The sequence below is a fragment of the Physeter macrocephalus genome, chromosome 14 (genome assembly GCF_002837175.3).
Source record: "Physeter macrocephalus isolate SW-GA chromosome 14, ASM283717v5, whole genome shotgun sequence".
In the NCBI taxonomy this organism is placed as follows: domain Eukaryota; kingdom Metazoa; phylum Chordata; class Mammalia; order Artiodactyla; family Physeteridae; genus Physeter; species Physeter macrocephalus.
In genome coordinates this window covers 63,954,950-63,971,092 of record NC_041227.1, presented here as the reverse complement: position 1 = coordinate 63,971,092, position 16,143 = coordinate 63,954,950, and positions in this window count along the sequence as shown.

Genomic DNA, 16,143 nt, shown 5'->3' with positions numbered 1-16,143 from the left:
AGAAGAAGAAGGGGGAGAAGGGGGAGAAGGAGGAGAAGGAGGAGGAGGAGGAGAAGAAGAAGAAGAAGAAGAAGAAGAAGGAGAAGGAAGAGGAGGAGGAGGAGGAGGAGGAGGGGGAAGAAGAAGAAGAAGGGGAAGAAGAAATGAGAAAGTCTCATGTCTCTTTTTCTTTTTATAAGGGCATTAGTCTCATCATAGGGCCTCCACCCTCATGACCTCACCTAAACCCGATTACCTCCCAAAGGCCTCATCTCCACCTACCACCACATTGGGAATTAGGGCTTCAACAGATAAATTTGGTGCAAGGGAGACACAAACGTTCAGTTCGTCGTACTGGCTAATTTCACTTAGCATAATGTTCTCAAGTTTCATCCATGCTGTAGCATGTGTTAGTCTTGCCTATTCTTGAATTTCATATAAATGGGAATCATACTGTTTCTGGATTTTTTTTCACTGTACATAATATCTGTGAGATTCATCCATTTTTTTGGTGCATGTCAGTTTTCATTCTTTTTTTTCTTTTTTTTATTGCTCTGCATGAATATACGACAATGTGCTTATCTAATCAATGTCAATGGCCATTTGGATTATTTCCATCTGGGGACTACTTTGGAAAACTCTACTAAGAACATTCCTGTATGTGTCTTTTTGAATGAATATGTATTCATTTCTCTTGGATAAATAACCAGAAGTGGAATTTCTACAACCAGCTATTTTAAATCTTTTGGCCTGACTCCAAACGGCTGGGGCTGGTTTCAGCTATGATGTCACACAGTCCTGTATGTACCCCACTCTCTTCGCTGAGGACTCCTCCTGGGAGGAGGCTGTCTCCACTTTCCCCTTCACTCCTTTCAGGGCCTCCAGTGCCTAGGTGGGCTCTCCAAGCACAGCAGCAAACAGGAACCTGAACAGGAAGTCATTGTGGGTAAACACTGAGTAATAAGAATGCAGCACAATTAAACCCAATATTAGATCAGGGAAAGTTCTTGTTTGGTTTGTTAAATTCTAGAAGAAGAAACTGAAAAAATGAAACCATGAGGGCACAAGCGAAGAGTTCAAACATCCAGACTGGAAAACTGTTCCCATTATGATCCTCCAGTCCTCCCAGGAGTAATAGCACAGTAATGGTGGCTCAGCTCCCAGGGCAGACTTGCTGTTGTAAGGTTCCAGCTCTGCTACCCTCCTCATTCAAGGGCTGCAGGAAGAAAGTCAGAGGCCTGCTCATTCTTTGTTAGAAGAGGGTTAGCAAACGTTGGAGAGGTGTTGAAAACCCACTAGCACCAATCTGAGATTTTCTCCTCAATGTTTCCAGAATAACTGAAACCTAGTTAAATCAGGAATGACTCTCATTTTGAGATTCAGTGGGATTTGGTGCCCTGTGAAAGCAATACGAAAAGTCATGGCAGGGTCCCCAATTTGGAATCAAGATGCAAAGGGATGACTAAGTCTGAATAGGAAGTACTTTCTCTTTCTCTTTCCTCCCATGCTGCCTCCTGGAAAGAAGGAACTGGGAGTGCCTTCTGCTCAGAGAACTTGAATTGGGTGGAATAGATAGTTCTGCCCTAAGGCTTCCTTACTCAGCATTTCTCTGCAGGGCCAGGACTAGGGTGAGGAGAGTGAGGCACTCGACTTGAGTCCCAAATTTAAGGGGCACCAAGAAATCAGTAAGAAAAATCAATAATAGTTCAATGTAATATATTTAAAAAGCAAAACTAATGCAAAAAAAAAAAAGTGATGAAGGAAACATCAACTTTTTAAACCAAGGTAGGATCTCATTGCCAGGATTAGGGTGAGGTAAGTGAAGCTGAGTCATGCAGGTTCAGAGTAGACCTACAAAGAAATTGTTAGGATTATATGAGCTAAAGCTTGTAAAACGCTTGGAACAAGCTATAAATGTGTTTTAATTATTATCATCATCATTATTATTATTTCATATTAATCATAATTTCCTATTATCATAATTATTATTATATAATTATTTAGTTATTATCGCTATTATTACTTGGAGAGAGAGGGTTGTTTCATCACTTGATATAGTGGGGAGCTGCTGTTCCCATCCCTGCCTCTAAGCAGTCTTTCCTAATTCCTTGAATTTAAATTCGTTGCCCCTCACCTGTGCCCCTCTGGCACCTGAATTGACCTGATCTTTGCACGTACCCTGTATTGTATCATCTGTTTATTCACCCACCTCCCCAGGCAGCCTAGGACTTCTGGGAGGGTAGAGGCAGCCCTATTTTCTTTATCAATTTATCCTCCTCAGAGCAGAGCCCAGTGCCTGCCACATAATAGGCCCTGGAACTATATTTATGGTCTTAGATGACCGAGAATTGGTGTCCAGAGACCTCTCCTCAATCCTTCTTCAATAAGATTGCACCAGATTGGTCGGGAGTCGGGGGTGGGGGAATGGCAACCTTTTACATACCTGCCAACTCTCCTATTTAGCCTGAAGTCAAAGAATAATAAAATTATCACTACAGGGCTTCCCTGGTGGCGCAGTGGTTGAGAGTCGGCCAGCCGATGCAGGGGACACGGGTTCGTGCCCCGGTCCGGGAAGATCCCACATGCCGCGGAGCAGCTAGGCCCGTGAGCCATGGCTGCTGAGCCTGTCTTCAATAAGATTGCACCAGATTGGTCGGGAGTCGGGGGTGGGGGAATGGCAACCTTTTACATACCTGCCAACTCTCCTATTTAGCCTGAAGTCAAAGAATAATAAAATTATCACTACAGGGCTTCCCTGGTGGCGCAGTGGTTGAGAGTCGGCCTGCCGATGCAGGGGACACGGGTTCGTGCCCCGGTCCGGGAAGATCCCACATGTCGCGGAGCGGCTGGGCCCGTGAGCCACGGCCGCTGAGCCTGCGCGTCCGGAGCCTGTGCTCCGCAACGGAGAGGCCCGCGTATCGCAAAAAAAAAAAAAAAAAAAAAAAAAAGATATAAAATTATCACTACTGTTTCTTTTAGTGCTAACATTTATCGGGAACTTCATGTATGTGCTAAGCATTGTTCTAAACTTTTTTCATGGATTAACTCATTTAATCCTCATGATAATCACAGAGATAGATAATTTTTTTTTTTCCCATTTAACTGAAACAGGCACAGAGAAGTCGAGTGTGTGTCCAGGATCACTCAGTCACCGAGTGGGAGAGCTGTGCTCCAACTCCTCAATCTGACCCCGGAGTCTGTGCTACCAGGCACTAAATGAGACTTCGCTTCCCAGGCTCACAGAACCCGCCACCCACATTTGTAAGAAGATGCCAGCTTAATACCCGCCACCCCAAGCGATCTTTACTTAGTCCCTCTTATAACGAGAGAGCGCCAATAGCAAGGACATACGAGGAAAAGAAAATAGATTTTGTCATTTCTCTAAGAGGCCACCTGATCCCTGCATGTTAAAAAGAAATCTTTAATATAACATCTCTCTTTGTCCTGCAATTCTTTCATATGCTTGGCTGGTCAGCTTAATCTTCAGCTGGCCCAGAAGAATACCCATCCATAAAACTGCACTCCTAGATGCAGTGCAGCCTGAAGAGGGGAGACGTTAGCAAGCAGTCACAGTGCCAAATGTAGAAAGCAGCAGAGAAACCATCTGGTGAAAGGGATATGGTTTTGGATTTTCATCAGTACATTCCAGGTTTAGGTGTTTTTATAAACAAGTGGCAAGGTATCAACCTAGCATGTTTTCTTTGTAACACCCTGAATTCTTCAGACAACAGGATAGAATGGAATGATAGAATATTTTAATTGCAAAATGACTTTTTACTTATACTCGTTTTTAGAACAGTTAATGTGTTCCCATTTGCAAAAGTCAGACTGATATCAAACGATCGTCATTGGGAAGTGAACTCCCACCCCAGCCATTCTTTCCACCCACTAGAAATAACCATGTTTATTCATTTCTTAGTTTCTTGTTCATCTTTCCATACTTTCTTTATCAGATTTACCCATCTAAATATTTTTAAATGAGAATAAATTTTCTTATATATTCTTCTTTCCCCCCTTTCTGACACAAAAGGTATCATATTATGTACAAGATTCTGCACTTTGTTTGTTTCTTTTACTTAACAATCTATCTGGAGACCTTTCCATATTAGAGCATAGAGAATTTCCTTAATTTTTACAGCTGCATTGTATTCCATGTAAGGATGTACCTGAATAGTTTAAATAGTCCCTAGTGGGTGAATACTTTGGAATTTCCAAACTTTTACTGTTGCAAATTATCATGTTCTCGCCACCAGAGTGCATCTGTAGAATAAATCCCAGAGCTAGGATCGCTAGGTCAAAGGGTAAGAGCATTTTCAAGGTGGATGGATGGTGCCAGCTTGCCCTCCACAGGGGCTACAACCTTTTGCACTCACACCAGTCATGATAACAGTGCCTATTTCCCCACATCCTTACCAATAAAGTCTTTAGACCGTTCTCTTTTGGCCAATCTGATAAGTGTTAAATGGTATCTGAGTGTAATTTCCATTTGCATTTATCTTATTATAAGTAAGGTTTGGCACCTTTTCATAAGGACAGTGAGTTAAAAACACTTCTATTGGGGACTTCCCTGGTGGCGCAGTGGTTAAGAATCCACCTGCCAATGCAGGGGACATGGGTTCGAGCCCTGGTCCAGGAAGATCCCACATGCCGCAGAGCAACTAAGCCCATGCATCGCCACAACTACTGAGCCTGTGCTCTAGAGCCCGCGAGCCACAACTATGGAGCCCACGTGCCACAACTACTGAAGCCTGCACGCCTAAAACTCGAGCTCTGCAACAAGAGACACCACTGCAATGAGAAGCCCGCGCACCGCAATGAAGAGTAGCCTCTGCTCCGTGCAACTAGAGAAAGCCTGCGTGCAGCAACGAAGACCCAATGCAACCAAATAAATAAATAAAAATAAGATAAAATAAAATAAACACTTTAATTGTGAGTGACAGAAACTCATTAGGGCTAGCTCAAGCAAATGAAGGGGAAATTAGTATTAAATAATTACAAAACTGTTTCATGAAGCCAAGAGCAGAAAGCTAGCCAAGCACCAGGAGAGACTGGATCTAGAAAATGGAAAAACAGTAACTAGATTCCCTGTCTCTGTCTCTCTCTCCATTCGTGGCATACAACCTCCTCACAGCCCCCTAAAGTACCTGATATATTTCCCATCCCCCACAGGCACTATCACATAGTCTAAATTCCAAATACACAGTTTCTGCCCCAGTGCATCCCTAGTCCAATGAGCCATAGTTGGAGGTGGGGATGATGAGGACATTCAGAAAACACAATTTCCGGGGCCCACCCATAATAGACGCCTATTGGATGCCTACAGAAAACCCACTGCCCCTTCACTAACTGTCCATCCTCCACGGAGCATTCTGCCAAAAAGACAGAAGGCTTCTTTTTTTTTTTTTTTTTTTTGGCAGAGCTCCACTTGGAGGATAGTCTACTCCTCTCTGCATGACCCCAGTGTTTTTCCAAGGCAATCATGGTCATTCTATTCCCTTTGCAAGGGATGGTTTTAGGAATAGACAGATGCAGCTCTAGCCAATGATACATAAGGAAACATTCCTCACTATAAACAGATACAGTGTCAAGATGGGCACTCTCCTGTTAATGTATGTTGTTGTGTCTGTAGATGATTGTATCAATTAGCTTGTGCTACATAACAAACCACCCCCAAATCTAGTGACTTAATATAGAATCATTCTTTATTTCTTATGATTCTGTGTGATGGCCAGGTGGTTCTTGTGGCCTGGGCTTCCTCAGCTGGGGCTGGATGGTCCAGAACAGCCTCACTCACACGTCTGACAATTGACAAGCTGGTTGGTCTAGAGGGAGTCAGCTAGGGGGTGGGGGAAGTGGCTCATTTCTATGCTGTCAGCAAGCTGGTCACGAAATAGTGTCTCAGGTTCCAAACTGCAGCAAGAGAAAACAACAACAACTCCAATGTGCAGTCACTTTTCAAGTGTCTTCGTGTGTCTCCTTACTATTGTCCCATTGACCAAAGCAAGTCACATAACTAAGCCCTAATGAGATGGAGAAGTAGACTATATCTCTTGATGGGAGCAGCTACAAAATAGTGTAGCCATTTTTGCAACCTATCACAGTGATGCCTAGAACTCTAGTCATCTTGGGACCATGAGAGGTACCAGCCGGAGGATGGCAAACGAGAAGATGAAAAGGATTCTCAACGGTGATGTTGAACCAATGACTTTGTTAACCCTGCAGAGATGCTTCCTTGAAAATTCTGGTTATGTAAGATAATTAATTTTCCTTTCTGTTTAAGATAGTTGAGTTGGTATTACATTATCTTTGCTTATCAGTTGAGGTGTTGGGGGTGATATTTCCCAGACAACCAAAGAGGGTTTGCCCACAGCCAGACATCCCAGGTTGGCTGGATATAAAAAATTTTCTGTGAAGAAATCCTGGCTGATTGCATGCCTAATACAAGCCAACTGTGATGGGTAGTTACCCAAAAATCAAACTTAAGCATCCTTAATACTATGTAGAGTCCAGAAAATTACAAGCAAAGTCCAGTTCTGGGGTCCAAAAATCCAAATACACACATACCTAGTTAAGGAGAGGGTATAAAATGTAGAGGATGTGAAAGGATGAGGGGAGGTTTAAGCTCCATGTAAAGATACAACTTGTGTGATGATGTCTGTCACGGTCTCTGATGTGTAGGACATAAAGAAAAAGGAGAAAGACATTATATTAGGAAGCAAGTAAATTGGACATTTACTTAATGTCAAATATGGCAAAGAGGTTAACAACAGAGACTGTAAAATTTTTGTCACTGGTCATCTTAGCAAGAGCAGTTTCAGGGGCATAATATGGTGAAAAACAGACTATCAATTAAAGAGTAAAATAAAGAAGAGAAAAGAGGAATAATCAATATAGAATGCTATATTATCTAGGACTCTTGTTTATGTACCACATAAACCCAATTTAAACCAGTTTGGTGGGACAGGGGAGACTTGGTGGCCCTTATAATTGATTTGGTGGCTCTTCAATCATAGAAACATCGAAAGGTAGCTAGCTTCAGGCATACCAGGGTTCAGAGGTTTAAACTACATAACTGAAACACTGTCTTCTTTTCTCTCCATTTCTTGGTTCTGCTTGTCTTCTTCTCAGAAAAATCTTCGTCCACATGGAGAAGTAGAGGTCATCCTTCCCAATGGCTCTTGTGAAAGTCTCAAGAAGGACTTTGAATGGTCGAGCTTGAGAGACCTGACCATCTCTGGGCAAGGAGATGGAGTGTTCTCATTGGCCATACACTTGTTAGCTTCCATTTCACCAAAGCACACAGATTAAAAATTTTTATGGAATAAGGAGAGTGATGATTCTCTAAAAGAAGAAAGAATGGGGGAGTGTATAACGGAGTTTTTAGACATGACACCAAAAGCAAGGAAAAATTTATAAATTGGAGATTAAATCATGAAAATTAAAAAAGGTTTCTCGGGCTTCCCTGGAGGCACAGTGGTTGAGAATCCGCCTGCCGATGCCGATGCAGGGGACACGGGTTCGCGCCCCGGTCCGGGAGGATCCCACATGCCGCGGAGCGGCTGGGCCCGTGAGCCATGGCCGCTGAGCCTGCGCATCCAGAGCCTGTGCCCCGCAACAGGAGAGGCCAAGGTTTCTCTGTGAAAGACCTGTTAAGAGGATGAAAAGATAAGCTACAGACTGGAGAAAATATTTGTAACCCATAAAGGGTGAGTATCTAGAATATTTTAAAAACTGAAAACTTAACAATAAAAAAAAATTAGAAAGTGGGCAAAAGACATGAACAGCCATTTCACATCACAAATAAGCACATGAAAATATGTTCAACATCATCAACCATCAGGAAAATGCAAATTAAAACCACAAAAATATATTACCACACACTCATCAGTATGACTAAAATTGAAAAATAATGCTACTACCAAATGCTGATAAGAATTCAGAGAAACAAGATCACTCATACATTGTTGGTGGGAATGTAAAATGGTACAGTCACTCTGGAAAATAGTATGGCAGTTTCCTACAAAACAAAACGTGCTTGGGACTACATCATATTTGAAAAATTTTGTGCCTCAAAGGGCACAACCCATAGAATAAAAAGACAATCTACAGAGTAAGAGAAGATATTTTCAAATCATATATTTGACAAGGGATTAATATCCAGAAAATATTTTTAAAAACACTGCAACTCTACAACAAATAATAAAATAATCCAATTTTAAAATGGGCGAAGGACTTGAATAGACATTTCTCCAAAGATGATATACAAATGGCCAATAGGCATATGAAAAAATGCTCAAATCACAGACAAATGCAAATCAAAACCACAATGAGTTATTACCTCACACCCATTAGGATGGCTGCTATTAAAAAAAAACAAACACACACAGAAAATAACAAGTGTTGGTGGTGATGTGAAGAAATTGGAACCCTTGTACACTGTTGTTGGGATTGTAAAATAGTGCAGCTGCTGTGGAAAACAGCATGGAGTTTCCCAAAAAAATTAAAAATAGAATTACCTTGGGCTTCCCTGGTGGCGCAGTGGTTGAGAATCCGCCTGCCGATGCAGGGGACACGGGTTCGTGCCCCGGTCCGGGAAGATCCCACATGCCGCAGAGCGGCTGGGCCCGTGAGCCATGGCAGCTGAGCCTGCGTGTCCGGAGCCTGTGCTCCGCGATGGGAGAGGCCACAATGGTGAGAGGCCTGCGTACCGCAAAAAAAAAAAAAAAAAAAAAGAATTACCTTATAATCCAGCAATCCCACTTCTAAGTATATACCCAATAGCAGTGAAAGCAGGGTCTCAAAGAGATATTTGCACACTCACATTAATAACATCAGTATTCACAAGAGCCAGGAAGTGGAAGCAACACAGCTGTCCATCAATGGATGAGTGGATAAACAAAATGTGGTAAATACATACAATGGAGTATTATTCAGCCTTAAAAAGGGAGGAAATTCTGACACATGCTACAACAAGGATGAAACTTGAGGACATTATGCTAAGTGAAATAAGCCAGTCAGGAAAAGATAAATACTGTATGATTCCACTTATATGAGGTACCCAGAAGTAGTCAAATTCATAGAAATAGAAAGTAGAGAGCAGTTACCAGGAACTGGAGGGAGGGAGAAAGTGGAGTTGTTGTTTAAGGGGTGTAGTTTCAGATTTGCAAGATGAAGAAGTTCTGGAGAACAAATGCCGCACAACAAATGTGAATATACTTAGCGCTACTGAAATACACATGTAAAAATAGTTAAGATGATAAATTTTATGTACTGTTTTTTTTTAACCACAATAAAATATAATGACAGATGATTGATAGATAGGTAGATAGATAGATAGATAGATAGATAGATAAAAGTAAATAGATGCTTGCCATATGGGCTTAGCAACTGCACTGCACTCTTGGATATTTGTCCTAGATAAATAAAACCTCATGTTCACACAAGAACCTGTACACAAATATTCATAGAAATTTTATAATAGCCCCAAAATGGAGACAATCAAATGTGGGCAAATGGTTAAAAAAACTACAGTACATCTATATGGAATAGGAATACTACTAAAAAGTTTTTTTAATAGTGAAATATTGATATACACAACTTGGATGGATCTCAAGAAAATTATTCTGAGGGAAAAAAAGTGCAATCCCAAAAATTACTTACTGTATTTTCCATTTATACAACATTCTTGAAATGACAAAATTATAGAAATGGAAAACATATTAGTTGTTTCCAAGAGAAAGGGAGAAGGAGGAAGGGAGGTGGTGTGGCCATAAAAAGATAGCATGAGAGATCCTTGTAGTGATGAGATTGTCCTTTATCTTGACTATGGTGGTGGTCACAAAACCTAAACATGTGATATATCACATGACACTAAACACAAGCACACACACGAGTACACGTAACACTGGTGAAATCGGAATATGTCGGTTGATTATACGTGCTATTGTGCTACAGTTATACAGGGTGTTTCCACTGAAGGAAACTGGGCAAAGGCATATGGGATCTCTCTGTATTATTTCTTACATCTGCACGTCCATTTACAATTACCTCACAATAAAAACATCTTTAAAATGTATACCATGTGTACTTTTCTAGACGTTTGAATGGAGAGTGATACAATCATGATTTGCGGCAAAGGTAGTGTTAAGAAAAGAGTTTTATTTTCGCTGATAAAGACATCATCAGATAGGGAGAAAGAAGGCAATGACAGGGAAAGGATGAAAGTTCAGACGATAGAGAATTAATTGCTGGAGCAAGGCTCCTGGGGAGAAGAGAGGAAATACAATGGATGAAGAGATGAAGCACTTACCCTTGGAAACTAGAGAGGATTCTTGTCCTGGAGGAACACAGTGACGGTGGTAAGGACTGGGAAAATATAGATGTTTCAAAAGGGAGGAGGGAGAAGTTGAGGTTGTTTTAGCTTGTTGGCCTATATATTTTCTAGAAGTAAAGTCAAAACTTGGGAATAAAGAGACACAACCAGGTAGGGGCTTGAGGAAAGTGGTAAAGCCTTGTGTCGTGGAAAAGAGAAGAACTAAAGATTCATAAAAAGATTTTGACCAGCATAAAAGTCAAGCTAAGGATGGTGTGTTAGTCAGGTTCTCTAGAGAAACAGAAATAAAAAGGAATAATAAGGTGTATATATATATATATATATATATAGAGAGAGAGAGAGAGAGAGAGAGAGAGAGAGAGATTTATTGTAAGGAATAGGCTCATGTGATTATGGAGGCTGGAAAATCCCAAAATTTGCAGGCTGAGTAGGCAAGCTGGACACCCAGCAGAGATGATGGTGTAGCTCCATTCTGAATCTGAAGGCCTGAGAACCAGGTGAGCTGGTGATGTAAGTTCCAGTCCAAAGGCTGGCAGACTCTACACCCAGAGAGAGCCAATGTTTCAGTTCAAGTCTGAAGGTGGGGAAAATCCAATGTCCCAGCTCAAAGTCAATCAAGCAGGAGGAGTTCCCTCTTACTCAGGTGAGAATCAGGCTTTTTGCTCTATTCAGGCCTTCAACTGATTAGACAAGGCCCACACAATTGGGGAGGGCAATCTGCTTTACTCAGTCTGCTGATTCAAATGTGAATCTCATCCAAACACATCTTCACAGACAAATCCATAATAATATTTGACCAAATATCTGGGCACCCTGTAGCCCAGCCAAGTGGGCACATAAAATTAACCACGACAGATGGAAACTAAGAATTTTTCATGAAGCCAGAGAGTATGATGCTATGATTCCTCTCCAGTCATGCTGAAAAGCCTGAGAATAGGAACTGAGAAAATGGATGGCCAGAAAGGCAGAGGTGTGGAAGAATTGGGATTATTGGCCTGAGAGGTGTTCATTGGACTGACCACAGTCTTGCATCTGGGAAAAAAAAGTGAAGCCAGAAGAGGTTGAGGGACCAGTGGCATTGATGAAATTGAAAAATAGGTTAAGTGGAAATGAAGGTGTGGAAGAGGTGGGAAGATGGGAAGTTATGATCAGTAGGTGGAAGTGTACCTTTTAACATTTTTCAAGTAGAGCCGTTCTGGCTGATGCCCAAGTCCTGGTGTGGCCACGAGGGAGTAGAGGAGAAGATTGTTGGTTGAGAAGATCACAGGACAGTCATCCAAAGTGTTGGGAAAGTAATCTGTAAGGACACTAAAATTGCTCACAGTGGTAATGGAGAGGGGAAGAAGAAATTACCTCCTTAGAGAGCCAGGTTTCAATTAAGGCAAAGTGTAGAGCTGGCTTCTTGTGGAGAAGATTCTACAACATGCTGGTTATGAGGGCAGGTGATAGATGTTAGATAGATAGATAGATAGGTAGGTAGATAGATAGATAGATATATGATAGATAGATAAGTACACATATAGGTACATGTATTCTGACTACCTAGATACTTAGAACCTCCCTGATTCCTGGCCTCAAAGACTGACCTTTAGTTTTACCTGCAGCTATTTAAAACTCTAATATTTATTTTCTAAGTTTAGCCAGAGTCCATTTACGTTGTTTACAATGAAAGTATCCTGAATGATGCACTAATGAAATTGGCTCTCGCTGCCATGATGTGGAGATAGTTATCACAGACATGCTCAGTTTCACGAGCCACACTTCAAGGACTCTGACACAAGAAAGTAACACTGGAGACTTTTATTTCTTTCCATGAGAAGAGCCTAGGAACAAAAGATGTGAGTTACCAAGAGATTTTCAATTCTCTGTAAGGAAGACCTTCCTGTGCATTAGAGGTGCTCAGCAATTTGATGGAATGAATGGAAGGAAGGAGGCAATGAGACAAGTTAAGGGTTTTTTTTTATTATTTATTTTTGGCTGTGTTGTGTCTTCGTTGCTGCGCGCGGGCTTTCTCTAGTTGTGGCGAGCGGGGACTACTCTTCGTTGCAGTGCGCGGGCTTCTCATCGCGGTGGCTTCTCTTGTTGTGGAGCAAGGGCTCTAGGCACAAGGGCTTCAGTAGCTGTGGCACGCGGGCTTCAGTAGTCGTGGTTCACGGGCTCCAGAGCGCAGGCTCAGTAGTTGTGGTGCACGGGCTCAGTTGCTCCGTGGCATGTGGGATCTTCCTGGACCAGGAATCGAACCCGTGTCCCCTGCATCAGCAGGAAGACTACTAACCACTGCGCCACCAGGGACGTCCAAGTTAAGATCTTTTGATGTCATTGCCTTTGCTTCTTCTTAGTTTGGAAAGCATGCCATGCATGGGAACCCCAGGAATCTGGATCCTCTGGAAGACAGAAGGCAGGCTCCAGATTTAAGAGTTTCTCCTTGTGTTGAGCTAAATCCGGCTCCCTCCAACTTCCATATAATATTCTTCACTCCGAGAATAAATCTATTGCCTCTGCCATATGACAACCCTTCACACATTGGAAGACAGCTCTCTTACACCTCCCTCTCTCCTAGCAGTTCTACAGGTAAAACCTTCCTACTTCCTTCTGCATTATAGTAACAAGTCCCTGAATACCTAGTTGACCTTTTGTCTAAACATGCTGTAGTTCCGTTGCCTTTATCAAAGTGGAGGGCCCAGAAGTGAGACACAGTGCTCCAAACACGGTCTGTTCCATGAAGGACGGGGAATTTTTCCTGCTTTATTTCTAATGTTATTTTCCTCGTAATGTGTCCTAACTCTGCCACATTCATGGTTGGCCTGTCTGCTCATTTCCCTCCATCCCGTCTGCATATCTCTTACTAGGCCTCAACCTCATTCTGCTTTCTCCCTGCCCTGTTTATAATCGTTCCTGGGCCCATCTTTTTTCCTGCCTTCTTGAAGCACCTTGGTGAATAGCAGCATCAGTGACTCTGTAACATTAAAATAGTCACGGGGGCTTCCCTGGTGGCGCAGTGGTTGAGAGTCCGCCTGCCGATGCAGGGGACACGGGTTCGTGCCCCGGTCCGGGAGGACCCCACCTGCCGCGGAGCGGCTGGGCCCGTGAGCCATGGCCGCTGAGCCTGCGTGTCCGGAGCCTGTGCTCCGCAACGGGAGAGGCCACAACAGTGAGAAGCCCGCTTACTGCAAAAAAAAAAAAAAGTCATGGAAGAACTAAAACTTTGGTGGAATTCCTTACATCTGCTTATTGGTTTGTAAATTGATGCCCATACACGGAGGGCAAGGAGAGACAGAAGAAAGAGGTGGTCACTCCAGATTGGTAGGTGGCCAGGGTAATAAGCAAACAAACTCACATATGAGGCTTGTCTTAGGCAGTAGCAAGGTGAGTGATCTCTGCACCCACCTGCTAGAATCTGAAAAGTTTATGTAGAGGCCTTAGCAGGGTTCAGTCACATATCTAGCCCAGACGGTGTTGACAACACACTGCTCTCTCAAGGCTGCGTCCTTGGAACAGTTCTCACTGTGGGAACAGTGGGCCGAACGCGCACATGCCAAGGATGGGGTGGGAGTGAGGAGTCTCCTGCTGCCCGGGTCAACCGCCACTCACGTCCTCTCCATGACCTTCTCCAACACTAATGTTTCAGCCTCTGTTCCTCAAAAGAGCAGAGCCTGAAAGAGGGGTTTAACTTGGAAAGTGATTCCAAAGAGGTGGAGGATGAAGAAAAGTGAATCAGAGGAGGGAGAGCCACCTAGGGATAAGCTATGCAGCTGGTTACCACCATGGGCAGCTAGGGCTCAGTCCTGCAGAGGTCCCTTGCAGGAGCCATGGGGGACGCTCTTCAGAACGTGGGACTCAAGGTGGGGGTGATTCATCCGTGGCTCCCGTCCTTCGTTTGTCAAGTGTTGCTCCATGGCTGGTCGGCCCCTTGCACATCCAGGTGTGTGACTGAGTCAGAATAGTTGCACAGGTCCTTACATTTGCACCATCTGGAGGTGGCAGAAAAGCCCTGGGACAGAGAGTGACACGTATAGTATCACTAAAGTGAGATGCTCTCTGTTTACAACTGGGCACAGCTAGGTGCCACAGTGCTGGCTGGAGTAAAAAAGTGAACCTAAGAGGATGTGAGGGAGAGCAAAAATGTGTCCTAGGCATTTTTATGGTTTAGTGCTGCGGGTTTTATTATATATGGGGATAGTGACTTATGACTAAATATCTCAATCCAGTCCTGATAGCAACACAGAAGATTCCAAAGAAGCACCTCTCCCCGTCCTGTTCCATGCCAATTCCTCCCCAGGCTCTGGAACCCATGCCCAGCTCCTGGGGGACTTTGCTCAACAAATACTCCCTAACACCATGAATCTTCAACTAGACTTCCATGATGCGCCAGAGCAGGGTGGGTCTTTCCCTTTCCTCCATCCACACAACAGCACCAGGGACCCTTCCCCTCCCTTGTCATTCTTCATGCTGTGACATAACCATGGAGTTCTCGTGGTTCTTGGCTGTTCATAGCTTTAGCTCTGAGACTGCTTTAGCATCTCCTGTTAGCAATTCACGCCCTGCCTCATCCCTATCGTTGGTAGCATGCAGGGTTTCAACAAATGTCCTGAGCAGAGCCAGCTTCAAATGTGTATTAGCTTCCTGGGGCTGCCGAAACAAATCACTACAAATTAGGTGACTTAAAACCACATAAATTTATTCTCTCACAATTCTGGAGACCAGGAGGCTGAAATCAAGGTGTTAGAGGACTATACTCCCTCTGGAGACTGTACGTATAGTATCACTAAAGTGAGATGCTCTCTGTTTACAACTGGGCACAGCTAGGTGCCACAGTGCTGGCTGGAGTAAAAAAGTGAACCTAAGAGGATGTGAGGGAGAGCAAAAATGTGTCCTAGGCATTTTTATGGTTTAGTGCTGCGGGTTTTATTATATATGGGGATAGTGACTTATGACTAAATATCTCAATCCAGTCCTGATAGCAACACAGAAGATTCCAAAGAAGCACCTCTCCCCGTCCTGTTCCATGCCAATTCCTCCCCAGGCTCTGGAACCCATGCCCAGCTCCTGGGGGACTTTGCTCAACAAATACTCCCTAACACCATGAATCTTCAACTAGACTTCCATGATGCGCCAGAGCAGGGTGGGTCTTTCCCTTTCCTCCATCCACACAACAGCACCAGGGACCCTTCCCCTCCCTTGTCATTCTTCATGCTGTGACATAACCATGGAGTTCTCGTGGTTCTTGGCTGTTCATAGCTTTAGCTCTGAGACTGCTTTAGCATCTCCTGTTAGCAATTCACGCCCTGCCTCATCCCTATCGTTGGTAGCATGTCCTTCTTTCCATCTTTCAGACATGTCCTCTAAAATCTGTCCTCACTGGAGGGCTCTTTTTGTAGACACACTCCTTCATTGGGTGCCCTCTCCTCCTCTTTATTCTAATCTACCATTGTGAGCATTTCCCAATTCTCTTGATCTAGCTTCCTCTCCAAGCCTCATTTTTCTTAATTGTCTGATATCTCAGTAGTAGTTCCAACTCTTTCAGATGCAAGTGAGAAAAACTGAATGTAAAATGAATTGAGGGGCTTCCCTGGTGGAACAGTGGTTAAGAATCCGCCTGCCAGTGCAGGGGACATGGGTTCGAGCCCTGTTCCAGGAAGATCCCACATGCCGCAGAGCAACTAAGCCCGTGCGCCACAACTACTGAGCCTGCGCTCTAGAGCCCGCGAGCCACAACTACTGAGCCCATGTGCCACAACTACTGAAGCCTGCATGCCTAGAGCCTGTGCTCCGCAGCAAGAGAAGCCACTGCAATGAGAAGCCCGTGCACAGCAACAAAGAGTAGCCCCTGC